The sequence below is a fragment of the Panicum virgatum genome, chromosome 5N (genome assembly GCF_016808335.1).
Source record: "Panicum virgatum strain AP13 chromosome 5N, P.virgatum_v5, whole genome shotgun sequence".
Taxonomy (NCBI): Eukaryota; Viridiplantae; Streptophyta; class Magnoliopsida; order Poales; family Poaceae; genus Panicum; species Panicum virgatum.
The window spans coordinates 32,060,838-32,071,815 of record NC_053149.1 but is presented as its reverse complement, the minus strand read 5'-3'; the positions used below and the strand labels follow the sequence as shown (position 1 = coordinate 32,071,815).

At 45.9% G+C, this 10,978-nt stretch overlaps 1 non-coding gene across 1 annotated transcript; it reads left to right on the top strand.

Annotated features, from left to right (window-relative positions):
• Window positions 1-4,842: 4,842 nt before the first annotated feature.
• Window positions 4,843-4,949, top strand: LOC120677144. Its single transcript, XR_005676207.1, has one exon. It is a non-coding gene; the product is annotated as a small nucleolar RNA R71 (small nucleolar RNA).
• The last annotated feature ends 6,029 nt before the right edge of the window (window positions 4,950-10,978 follow it).

Sequence of the window (10,978 nt, the reverse complement as noted above, 5' to 3'; positions counted from 1 at the left end):
ACCGACAGGGCTGTCACCACCTGCGGTCTACCCCTGTCACACCGTGGAGCACTATCATATCCGAAGGATCCCGCATACCCGGGCATGGCATATGAAGTCACTACCCTTCGGATGGACAGGTAAGATGCTAAGGCAAGCCCGAAAGCACAACGAACTGATATCTTTACCCAGATCATCTGGTCTAAGCAAGCAACTACTATAACTTGAGTAAGCACTGATCAAGGCTAAGCAAGCTATGAACATAGCAAGATAACCAAGAACGAACTCTGAATGAATAGCATAAAGAAAGTTGGAATACAAAGCCATACTGGATTCGCTAAGGAGATGAAGTACTAGCTTAGCTCCACTACCCTAAGGAGTACAAGTCACAAGAGAGTGTAGAGAGAGAGAGGCCTTCAGGAGGATAGGATCAAGCTTCCAGCCAAATCTCAGCCTGAATGGCTGACATGTGGGGTCGGCCGACCCCCTCTTGCCGCCATTGGCCACTGTCATTCTCTGGTACACTGCCTGGTGGGTCCTGATGTTAGATGGTCGGTGCCGGGGCTTGGTTGGTCAGTTTGGTCTGGTTTATGGGCCTCCTTTGGTCATGTTACACAGGACACGATCGTCTGTGACTTCTATCTACGTATTTGTCGTGTTTTCATCTTATTCCGGACTTGTGCTCCTGAAATCATGAATCTTCGAAAACAACTGTGGAGCTAGGTTAGCGATACAAATATGCAAGTAAGAGGTATAGTTTTTCTTCTTTTATGAGTATAGTTGACGGTCATATTTCGTACTTAACGACCGTCAACAACACCCCCAAGCTAGTCTTTTGCTCGTCCCTGAGCAAAACAAGGCGCTCGTTGTTGATCAGAAGTTGCTACAATGTTGAATTTCCAACTTATACTTAGGCACAACCGAATGCTTCTTACCTTGATTTTGAATAAGTTGTCTTTTGTTCTTACATCTTACCTTACTCCTGTGGAGCTTATAGCTTCACCTCATCTTTGGCGGTTGAGAGTTAGAATGGTATCATAGAGTGCTCAAATTTCTTTTCTTTTAGTTCAATCCTCAATCCGGAGGTTTTGTAAGATTTTTCAAAAGAAATTTATAAAGTTCCTCGGATGATCTCTCAGATCGCAAAATGTGTATGATTCCATAGCAAGGCTTTATTATGCCTTTCTTCCTCAACATATCTCTAATGGCTATTTTTGTGGAGCTGTAGGTATGGAGGATTTGAAGGCATACCTGCTTCTCATATTTTGCTAAATCAAAGACCGGATCCAAAGGAGAAACAAGTCATAAACCTTGATCAAGATGTGCAAGTGTGTGGATATTTTTGGTGGATGGTGTATGAACTCCTTTGTATGCACCATCTCTCTCTTTTCTTTCCTTCCTTTTTTGGATCAGGGGCTATCTCTTTTTTTGGACATGCCTAAGCATGTGGCATACCTTTTTTGGGTATGCATCTTTTATTTTCTTTTCTTTTTTTTGACATGCCGAAGCATGTGGCATACCTTCTTTGGGTATGCATCTTTTATTTTCTCATAGCCCCATATCCTTGACATATTTTTGAGAGAGAGGTGTCATACATGGACTTGGAGTTTTATTTTGTGGATGGATGAAATTTTGCTCACTTCTAGTGTAGAAGCATATGTGGTGGAAATGTGTACGTGATCTTGATCATGGGAGTATGAAATGAATCTCACTAAGAGTCACAAATATTTGACAAAGCTCAATGAGATAGCAAGTTGCATATGTGAAAGGTTTTGCAGTGAAAAACAACATATGGCTTTGGATAGGTATTTTATATCATCGAAGAACTTTATTATATTTTTGTGTTTCAAAATTAAATACTCCGAATGTCAAGTATCACATAAGAGAAGATCATAGCAACTCTACTTAACCATATCATAGCTCACAACAACATGGATTTGGATCATGCTTTTTGCTACCCACAAGTTTCAAGTTTAACGTTTAAACATTTTAAGCCACCAAACCCAAAACTAGGTAGATCATAAAGTTGTAACTAAGCATATGAAAAAAATTAACAGAGCAACTATTCATCATCTCAACAAGGAAAACTCACACCATGCTTACTACACATATTAAAAGAAATATTTTTGGTGTTTTCTAAATTTTGCAAATTTTTATTTGTTTTTAGTTATGCAAATTTTTATGGATTTTCTGATTTTGCAAATTTTTATGGGTTTCATGCAAGGTTATGAAAGCAGTAAAGAAAAATGATACAAGTTACCTCTCGTAGGGGTCCTCCCCGCTTCAGGCTTACTACGGCTGGTCGGGGTTGAAACCCGTCTAGCAGCAGTATGCCCTCCACTCCTCCTGTCGCTGCAACTGCAACTGCTCCATGTCGTGGATCCTTTCGCCAATGTGACGCTGCCATGCTTGGGTATTGTCGATGTGTTGGTTCAGCATCTCTTGTATGTTGTCACCCTACACACGCAGCTCTCCTAGCTACTGGGTGATAGCGCCGAAACATCGGGACGAAGACGTCTATCTGATGAGGTTTGGGGCTCCACCGGGCCGGAACTGGTGGACCGGCGGCCTGGTGCCTGCTGTGTCCTCTCCTCAGTGCTGGCACTGTGCCATGACAACTACCGGCCTCATGCTGATGTGAGTGATGTGGCTGTTGAGGTGGTGGCGTCGGTTCTGCCTCCCTTCTGGTCCTGCTTCTTATCATCCTGCCAGGTAAACCAGAAGATCTATGCCTACGTCCCCCTTCTCGTGGAACGAGAGGGATGGTTAGCGAATGGCAATTATACAAATGGAACTCCACATTGGGCAGCAGAATCTCATTTGTATAGCCCAAGTAAAAGAAAATCAAAGAGTCATTCGGGCCTTTCTTGAGTGTGTGACCTAGCATCAAATAGGCCTCGTTGATATACGCATGGTTGCCCTCAATGAAAGGAATAGAATTCCCATCTAAGGCACCGATACGTGTAGCGATGCGAGTAATCAAAGAAGTGCACTCAATAGGACCCGTCATCTTGAAATTCAAAAGCCATTGCCTAACCAAAGCTTGCGCGGGGGAGATTTTGATCTTGTTGACCATGGCATAAAGAATGAGCAACTCATCGTTGCGCATGGGTCGGACATCATCTCTTGGAAAGAGAGTGATGGTCAACCACTTGTGCATCAACTGAAGAGTTGGATTATGAATATCGCTGCACCGAGGTGCGAACTTGCCATGGATAACTTGACCTGAAATCTGGCCCCAAAATTCATGACGATTAAAACCGCGTCAAGCTTGGTCGAGAGAAATCGGCCAGCGTTTGTTGAAATCGAGGTGGCCGGCAAAAGTTTTCCAAGAAAGCGAATATTCTTTCCCGAAAAGTCGAAAGTAAACCCCGTTTTTCACCTCCCGAAGAGTGCAAAGAAATTGGATGGTGAGGAGTCGAGAACCATACTCCTCAACAGGAACAAAGTTATCCCATCCAATTTCATGCCAAACATTAGAGAAGTCTTCGTACATACCTATTTTGATGAGGAGGTCTGGATCGAATGCTCGGGTGTGGACGAAGCTTCTGTTCTTTGGGATGGCGTAGCCTTGTCGTTCACGATCATCTCGCAAGTCGAGGTATGGTGTATCTTCTGCGTCAATCTCTATGGCCTCGGTTTGCGGTTCGGCTTGCATCTCTTCATATTGTTCTTCTTCCTCATAGTCCATCGTGCGAACGGGGTGAACTTCCACCCGTCATTTTCTTGAATGCGCCGAAAACCTTCCGCCCTAAGCCTTTCATGATGGAACAAATACACGTGCAACTCGAAACGGGTTACGTTAGTGAAACTGAAATGAATGTTCTTACCCGTGAGTTGCTCCTTCTTTCTTGCAGCAAAGAAATGAGAGAGAGAGGTCTCTTGAATTCAAATCTTGAGCAAAAATCCAATGAAAACCCGAGAGCAAAGTTTGAGAGAGTTTGAGAGAGAGTGAGTGAATAGGAGTTGAGTGTGAGAGCTCAACACCCACCCATCGGCCTCTATTTAAAGAGAGAATGCTCGGGCACAACAGCTAGGAATTGAACACAATGATCACTAGCCGTTGGAAAAAGATGGCAGAGAGCCGTTGCCAGGTGGGGTCGGCCGACCCTAGGGTTCGGCCGGCCCCCCTGTGGGCCCACTGGCTGATAGCCAGGGCCCAGGGACTCTCTAATGGCTATAAGTTTTGAAATTTCGAGTGCCCGGCCAAACTTTGCTTCGAAAGATGTTCAAAATTTTTTTTCAAAGGATTTTCATGCTCGGAAATATTTTTGGATTTTTGTGAAAGAAATAAAAAGTGCTAGAAAAGTTTTTAGCATGCAAGAGTGTTTTGAAAATTCAAATATGCAATGGGAAAAATCGAAAAAGTCGAGAAAAGCAAAAATGGTGGAAAGCAAATATGAGATACGTACCGATTTACCTTCGACAAGGGCTCGTTGTTTTGAGTCTGACGAGCGGGACCTTTCTCCTGCTGTGATTACCACTGCTCGGCTCATCCTAGAGAATTAGACAAGGACAAGCTTGCGACCTTATGCCACACCTTCCTTGCACGTCTTCTTTTTGATTGTGTGGTCGTAGGTTCTTCTAACTGAGGTTCTGGTGCACCCCAGAGTGGACTTCCGTCGTGAGCCTGCTGGTCACAAATCTCTACTCCTTCCTGTGGAGGAATTTAAAGAATATATTGTCGACCTGATGCGGAACTGGACTTCTCCAGATCTGACATCGATCCTAGCTTTCACACTATTCAGAAAAGGTCATCCGAGGATAAAGTCCAGATAGGCTGCTCCAGCAGCAGCATCAAGGTGGGCTTTGGATGTTGTCGTTAGCCCATTGTAGAAGCTTTGGAGCACGAGCCACTCATCCATCCCATGATGAGGACAGACGAGTATGTATTCTTGCAGTCTCTCCCAAGCTTCTGGGATGGATTTCATCCCCGTCTGCTAGAAACTTGAAATTCTTCCATGTAGGGCATTTGTTATGCCCAACGGGAAGAATTTGGTGAGGAACACCGTGGAACATTTGTCCCACATGTTGATGGCTTCCTTATTCTGATAAAACCACTGTTTTTCCTTCCCCAGGAGGAAGAAAGGAAATAGACGAAGCCTGATGGCGTCAGCCGCAACGCCCCGTATAGTTAGGGTCTTGCATAACTCCAGAAAGTTCTGGAGATGGGCCTTAGCATCCTCATTCGGCTTGCCACAGAATGGGCTAGCCTGCACCATGTTTATGAGGCTGGACATCAACTCAAAGTTCACGTCCCCAACATCAACGTTGGGTCCAGTTGCCACATTGGTAGCTGAGGGGACGGAGAAGTCGCGGAGAGTCTTCTCAGCCATGAGTTCAGTGATTGTTGATGGTGCTTGGGAAGCTGGTTCGCTTGTCGACTGCGAGATCGGAGGAGGGACAACATGAGGTCGGACCCTTCTCATGAGCTTCTCGAGATTTTCAACAAAATTTGTCGGTGTTGGAGGCCAAAATTGGCAAACACTGAGGCCGACCGGTTTGACCGGTTGGGCTGACCGGTCAGACCGGTCTAGGCCTGTGCAGTCCGAGTAGAGTTAGGGTTTGTATTATGGAATCCGTTTTTAACTCAATTTGGAAGGGGTACGTCTTCCCCGACCTATAAATATAAAGGCCACGGCCGATTGACGTCCTTCTACCCAATCGAAACATTCAATCTACTATTTTCCTATTTTCCCCAAACCCTAGCTTTTCCAACCTCATACTATTCTTTGCTCGTCTCAACGGCGTTCAAGGGCATCTTGAGTGGTCTGCTGACCTCAAGACAACCCTAGATCTTCGAGCTCCGACGTGGTCCCTCCCGAGCTTGAGGTTCTAGGTTTCGCGGTGCTATCTGCATCTAACCGGTCTGACCGGTTGGCGCGACCGGTCTGACCGGTCGCCGGAGTTCATCGCTGGTGATTTGATCGTTGCGATCCGCGCATTCTAGCGCTTGTGTGTTGACCAATCTTGCATCAACATATTTTTTGGCGACTCCACTGGGGAAAGATCTGAGTTCATCGGGCGCAATGGCCGGTGATAAGGTTGACTCCAAGGTAGATGCGACTCCCGTCGACATCTAGTATGAAGACATACCTGAGGAGACGCGCAAGTAATTCGAGGCGGCATTCCAAAAGGAACAGGAGGACGCTAAGAATTAATTGCTTGCATGCTTCGGGAAGACTCGGCAAGGCGTATTGAAGAAGGAGGAATTCAAGATGCCTACATTCACACCACCGCCGCCGAACCCATCTACTACGGCTATAGTTGCTGCTTCATCTGCTTCCACTCCAAGCGAGGTAAGTTTTACCTTTGATTCCATCAAGCAGTTTGCCAATGCCTTTTTGAGTCGATTTGAGCAGTCACAAAAGTTTACACAAGATATGCTTATTGACTTAACTATGCAAAACAATGGGAAGAAACCTGTCAACGAATATTCTAATTTTACCCCTAACCCTAGTCTTTCGGCCTCACCATCAGATTATCAGTATGGTATGCCGCCGAATTACTTCGCGGGACAAACACCCCCACCGGGCACAGTTCGGCCGTCCAGGGTCGAACCGGTCAGATCGGTCGCACCGACCGGTCAGACCGGTGGCCCGGCGGGCAGACCGGTCAATCAAACTGGTCAGACCGGTGCCATGGTGCTCGGTTCTGCGTCACAGCCACATGTCATGCCTCCTCCCGCTTCATCTGATTATAGCCTAGAGCGAGAATTGGCGGATTTTGTGCCGCCGTATACAATGAAGTCATGCGCTAAACCACCTTTCCCTCCACCTTTGCCCAAGGATGTTTGGGATGATTGGCTTAGGGCCAATCCGCAGTACGCCGCCGCACAAACGATGTCCACTACTGATCCTGCGACACATCGTTTCGGCCAAATGTCCACGGGTAACTATGAGGCCGATCTTACTAGGATGAAAGAGGATCTGGACGATATGTTTAAGGAAAAACTGGGCTTTGATGGGTAGGAGTTGGCTATATCGTAGGCTGTATGTTGATGCTTTTGATTTGATTCCTTACCCCTCTAGTTGGCGTGATCCCGATTTTGTTAAGTTTAGCAGTGATGATAACCGATCCACTTGGGAGCACATTAGCCAATATATTGCTCAACTTGGAGAAGTCGGTTCTAGCAAGTCATTGCGCGTTCACATGTTTTCTTTATCTTTGACTGGAACCGCTTTTTCTTGGTTTTCTTCGTTAACTCCTAACTCGATTCGTTCTTGGAACGAATTAGAGCAAAAGTTTCATGATCACTTTTATAATGGGGATTACAAAAATTAAGTTGACAGATTTGACATCGGTTAGACAGGGTAGAGACGAGTCTATCCAAGAGTACTTTAAGAAATTTAAAAATATTAAGAACCGATGCTTTAATTTGTCACTGTCCGAAAAGGATTTGGTTGATTTGGCTCTTGCGGGTTTACGTTCTAATTATAGAGAGAAGCTTGATGGTTCGAATTTTTATTCTATTAATCAGCTTCAAGCTAAAGCTTTGAATCAAGAGACCAAATTTAAGAAAGAAAAGGATACCTACAAGTCCCATCGTTCAAACACTCATATTGTTGAATATGATTCCGATTCATTGGACGATGAGGATAAAGAGGTATACGCTGCTGAGTTTGTTTGGCCCGCCTCGGCCAAACCATCTACTTGTACATCTCTTAAGCCGACTCAAATGAATCGTCAAGAAGAGATGAAGTTTACTTTCGATGTGTCCAAGTGCGATCGCATTTTTGATGAGTTATTATGACTTGGGCATTTGAAAATTACTCATGTTATACCGCCGCTTGAGGAGCTAAAGCGGCGCGCTTATTGTAAATTTCATAATTCTTCATCTTATGCAACTAATGATTGTAATGTGTTTCGTCGACAGGTACAATCGGCCATAAATGAAGGACAATTGACCTTTTTGGAGATGAAGATAGACAAAGCTCTGTTCCCATAGCATACCATTGATCTCATCAATGCAAAGGTGCTGATTCGGCCGGATCAAGCCGAAGGAGCAAAAGGCAAGAACGTGATCATTGGTGATGATAGGCCGTTGACTGTTGATAACAAGATTCTGGCCAGAGAGGTGATTCAGGAGAAGACTCCTGATGGGAAGAATAATATGAGGATCATACTGAAACCTCGCACGCTCGGGGGGCAAGAGGGTTCTTCTTCAGGTGATCGGCCTGCTGCTCTGCCGAGACCGGTCAGACCGGTTTCTCCGACTGGTCAGACCGCCCTGATGGTCAGTCTCGGACATTCAATCCGAAGCGTCCAAAGTGGGTACATGGAAGACTAACCAACCAAAGGTGCAGGGCAAGATTGCAAATCAGAAGCCTACCTTTGGCCAACTGTTGAACAAGTACTCAAAGGCCGCTCAAAATGATCGGCCCCTAAAAAAGAGATCGTGGTCACCTCCGCGTCAAGGCGCACCATCATCTCCTAGGGGAGAATCAAGCAAGCGCAGGGGTGATGTGGTTACCTTGTTCCCTCCTCAGCAAACACAGACGATGTACGCTACAATGCCATGGGCTCCACCGGCGTCGGATTCTCAGTTTCCCGCATGGGAGAACAGAGGATTTTGGATGCAATGCTATCCGATGCCGTATCCACCACACTTCTAGGGAGAGGGAAGCTCTAGAGGACCTGTATTTGACAGTTTGAGGCAGCCGGTTCACGACCGATTGGGTTAGCACCAATCTAGTCAGGGGCAGAACCCTGGACTGGTCAGACCGGTCTACCCCGACCGGTCAAACCGGTCTCAGCAGAGGCCGGCCCAAGTTCGTCCAGTGCACCAAGAGTATCGCGTCAAGGAGAAGAAGGACGAACCAGTGCCAATGCAAGTTGATTCTGAGAAGGTTCCAGCTACAAAGGTTGTGCAAGTTGAAGACGGGAAAGGAAAAGCTCAAGATGCGCAAGAGGGACCGGTGATCATTGAGAAACTGGACAATATTTCTCAAAAGCATGTATTGGCCAATGGCCATGAGGCCAGCAGCAGCAACCTCAAGGACCAAGACAAGGAGAAGTACTTCCAACCTAGATGATGCCCACCAGGGTTGACTCACACTCAGAAGAGGAGGTTGCAGCATCTTCACTGCCAAGAACAGAAGGAAAAGGAGGCGAAGAAGTTGAGGGATGAGATATTTGATGAGTGCAGACCGAGATTCCCTCAAGGCAAGATGTGGCGGGTCAAGGCAGTTGATCAGCCCGCTGGACCGGTCGGACCGCTCCAACCGACCGGTCAAACGGGTGTCCCAGACCGGTCTGACCGATCAGAGCAACCGGTCAGACCAGTCGACCCTGAGCCTGAGCAGAAGGCCGAAGAGGTTGCCTCCGCTTCGGCTACTGGTTCATTAGAGGTTCAAAGGATGAGGAGTTGGTGGATTATGAGGCTTCTCCGGAACTTACAAACATGGATATCAATGTTGTGCGCTTTTCTGATGACTATTGGGCGATTCCAGAGGAGGAGACGGCACATTTGGACTTTGGGCCCTGCGAAGCTATATTTCAGAAGACCAAAGATTCGAATAACCACTTGAAGGCTCTCTACATGAGGGGGCACATCAACTGGAAGCCAGTTTCTCATATGCTTGTGGATAGTGGGGCAATTGTCAACTTGATGCCCTATTCACTATACAAGAAGCTCGGCGGGACGGACGAAGAACTCATCAAGACGAACATGACGGTCAGCGGTGTTGGAGGAGGTGATCCCATTGGTGCCAAGGGGGTTGCTTCGATGGAGTTGACCATTGGGAGCAAGACGGTTGCTACGGCGTTCTTCGTCTCCGAGGTGCAAGGTAACTTCAACCTCATACTTGGACGTGATTGGATTCACGCCAATCAATGTGTACCATCTTCCTTGCACCAGTTTCTTATTCAGTGGATCGGTGATGAAGTTGAGTTTGTGCATGGTGATGCCTCTTCCTTTATTGGTACCGACGATCCTGAATTCGTTGGTGCACATGATAACATCAAGTGTTTATCGGGCCTAGACTTGACCGATTATGACTTGATCAATTGCACCAAGGAGAGTTTTGTCTCTGCAGTCCTAAAGCCGATGGAGAATCGGCTACACTTACTTCTATGACACAGCAGGACAACGACACAGAGCCGACCGGCCAGACCGCTACCTCTGACCGGTCAGACCGTCCAGGATCGACCGGTCAGACCGGTGCGTCAGACCGGTCCAATGCAGAGTGGCTGTAGCAGCGCATTAAGCACTATCGGTACAAGGCGAACGATATGTGCGAGGCTATTGAAGACCTGGGTGACTTAGATAAGTTAGGCTAAGGTTTTACATCGGCTGATCCTTTGGAAAAGGTAGACATTGGAGATGGTTCTATTCCTAGGCCGACTTTTGTAAATGCAAACTTATCGGATGATTGTAAAGCCGATTCAATAAAGTTATTAAAAGAATATGTAGATTGTTTTGCATGGGAGTATTCAGAAATGCTTGGTCTGAGTCATGATTTGGTTGAGCATCGGCAGCTGATTGAGGCCGGTTTTAGACCTTATAAACAACCCTCTACGCATTTTAATCCTATTATGTATGACCGAATAAAAGAAGAGATTAATCGTTTATTAGATGCTGGATTTATTCGGTCTTGTCGTTATGCAGAGTGGATCTCTAATATTGTGCCCGTTGAAAAGAAAGATTCGGGCAAGATTAGAGTTTGCATTGATTTTAGAGATCTTAATAAAGCTACTCCTAAAGATGAATATCCTATGCCCATAGCCGATATGTTGATCAATGAAGCTTCTGGACATCGTGTTATCAGCTTTCTTGATGGTAATACGGGTTATAATCAAATATTCATGGCCAAAGAAGATACGTCTAAAACGGCCTTTAGATGTCCTGGTTTCGTTGGTTTATTTGAGTGGATTGTTATGACTTTTGGATTGAAGAATGCTGGTGCTACTTATCAAAGAGCTATGAATTTGATCTTCCATGACTTGATTGGTATTATATTGGAAGTTTATATTGATGATATTGTGATCAAATCGGCCG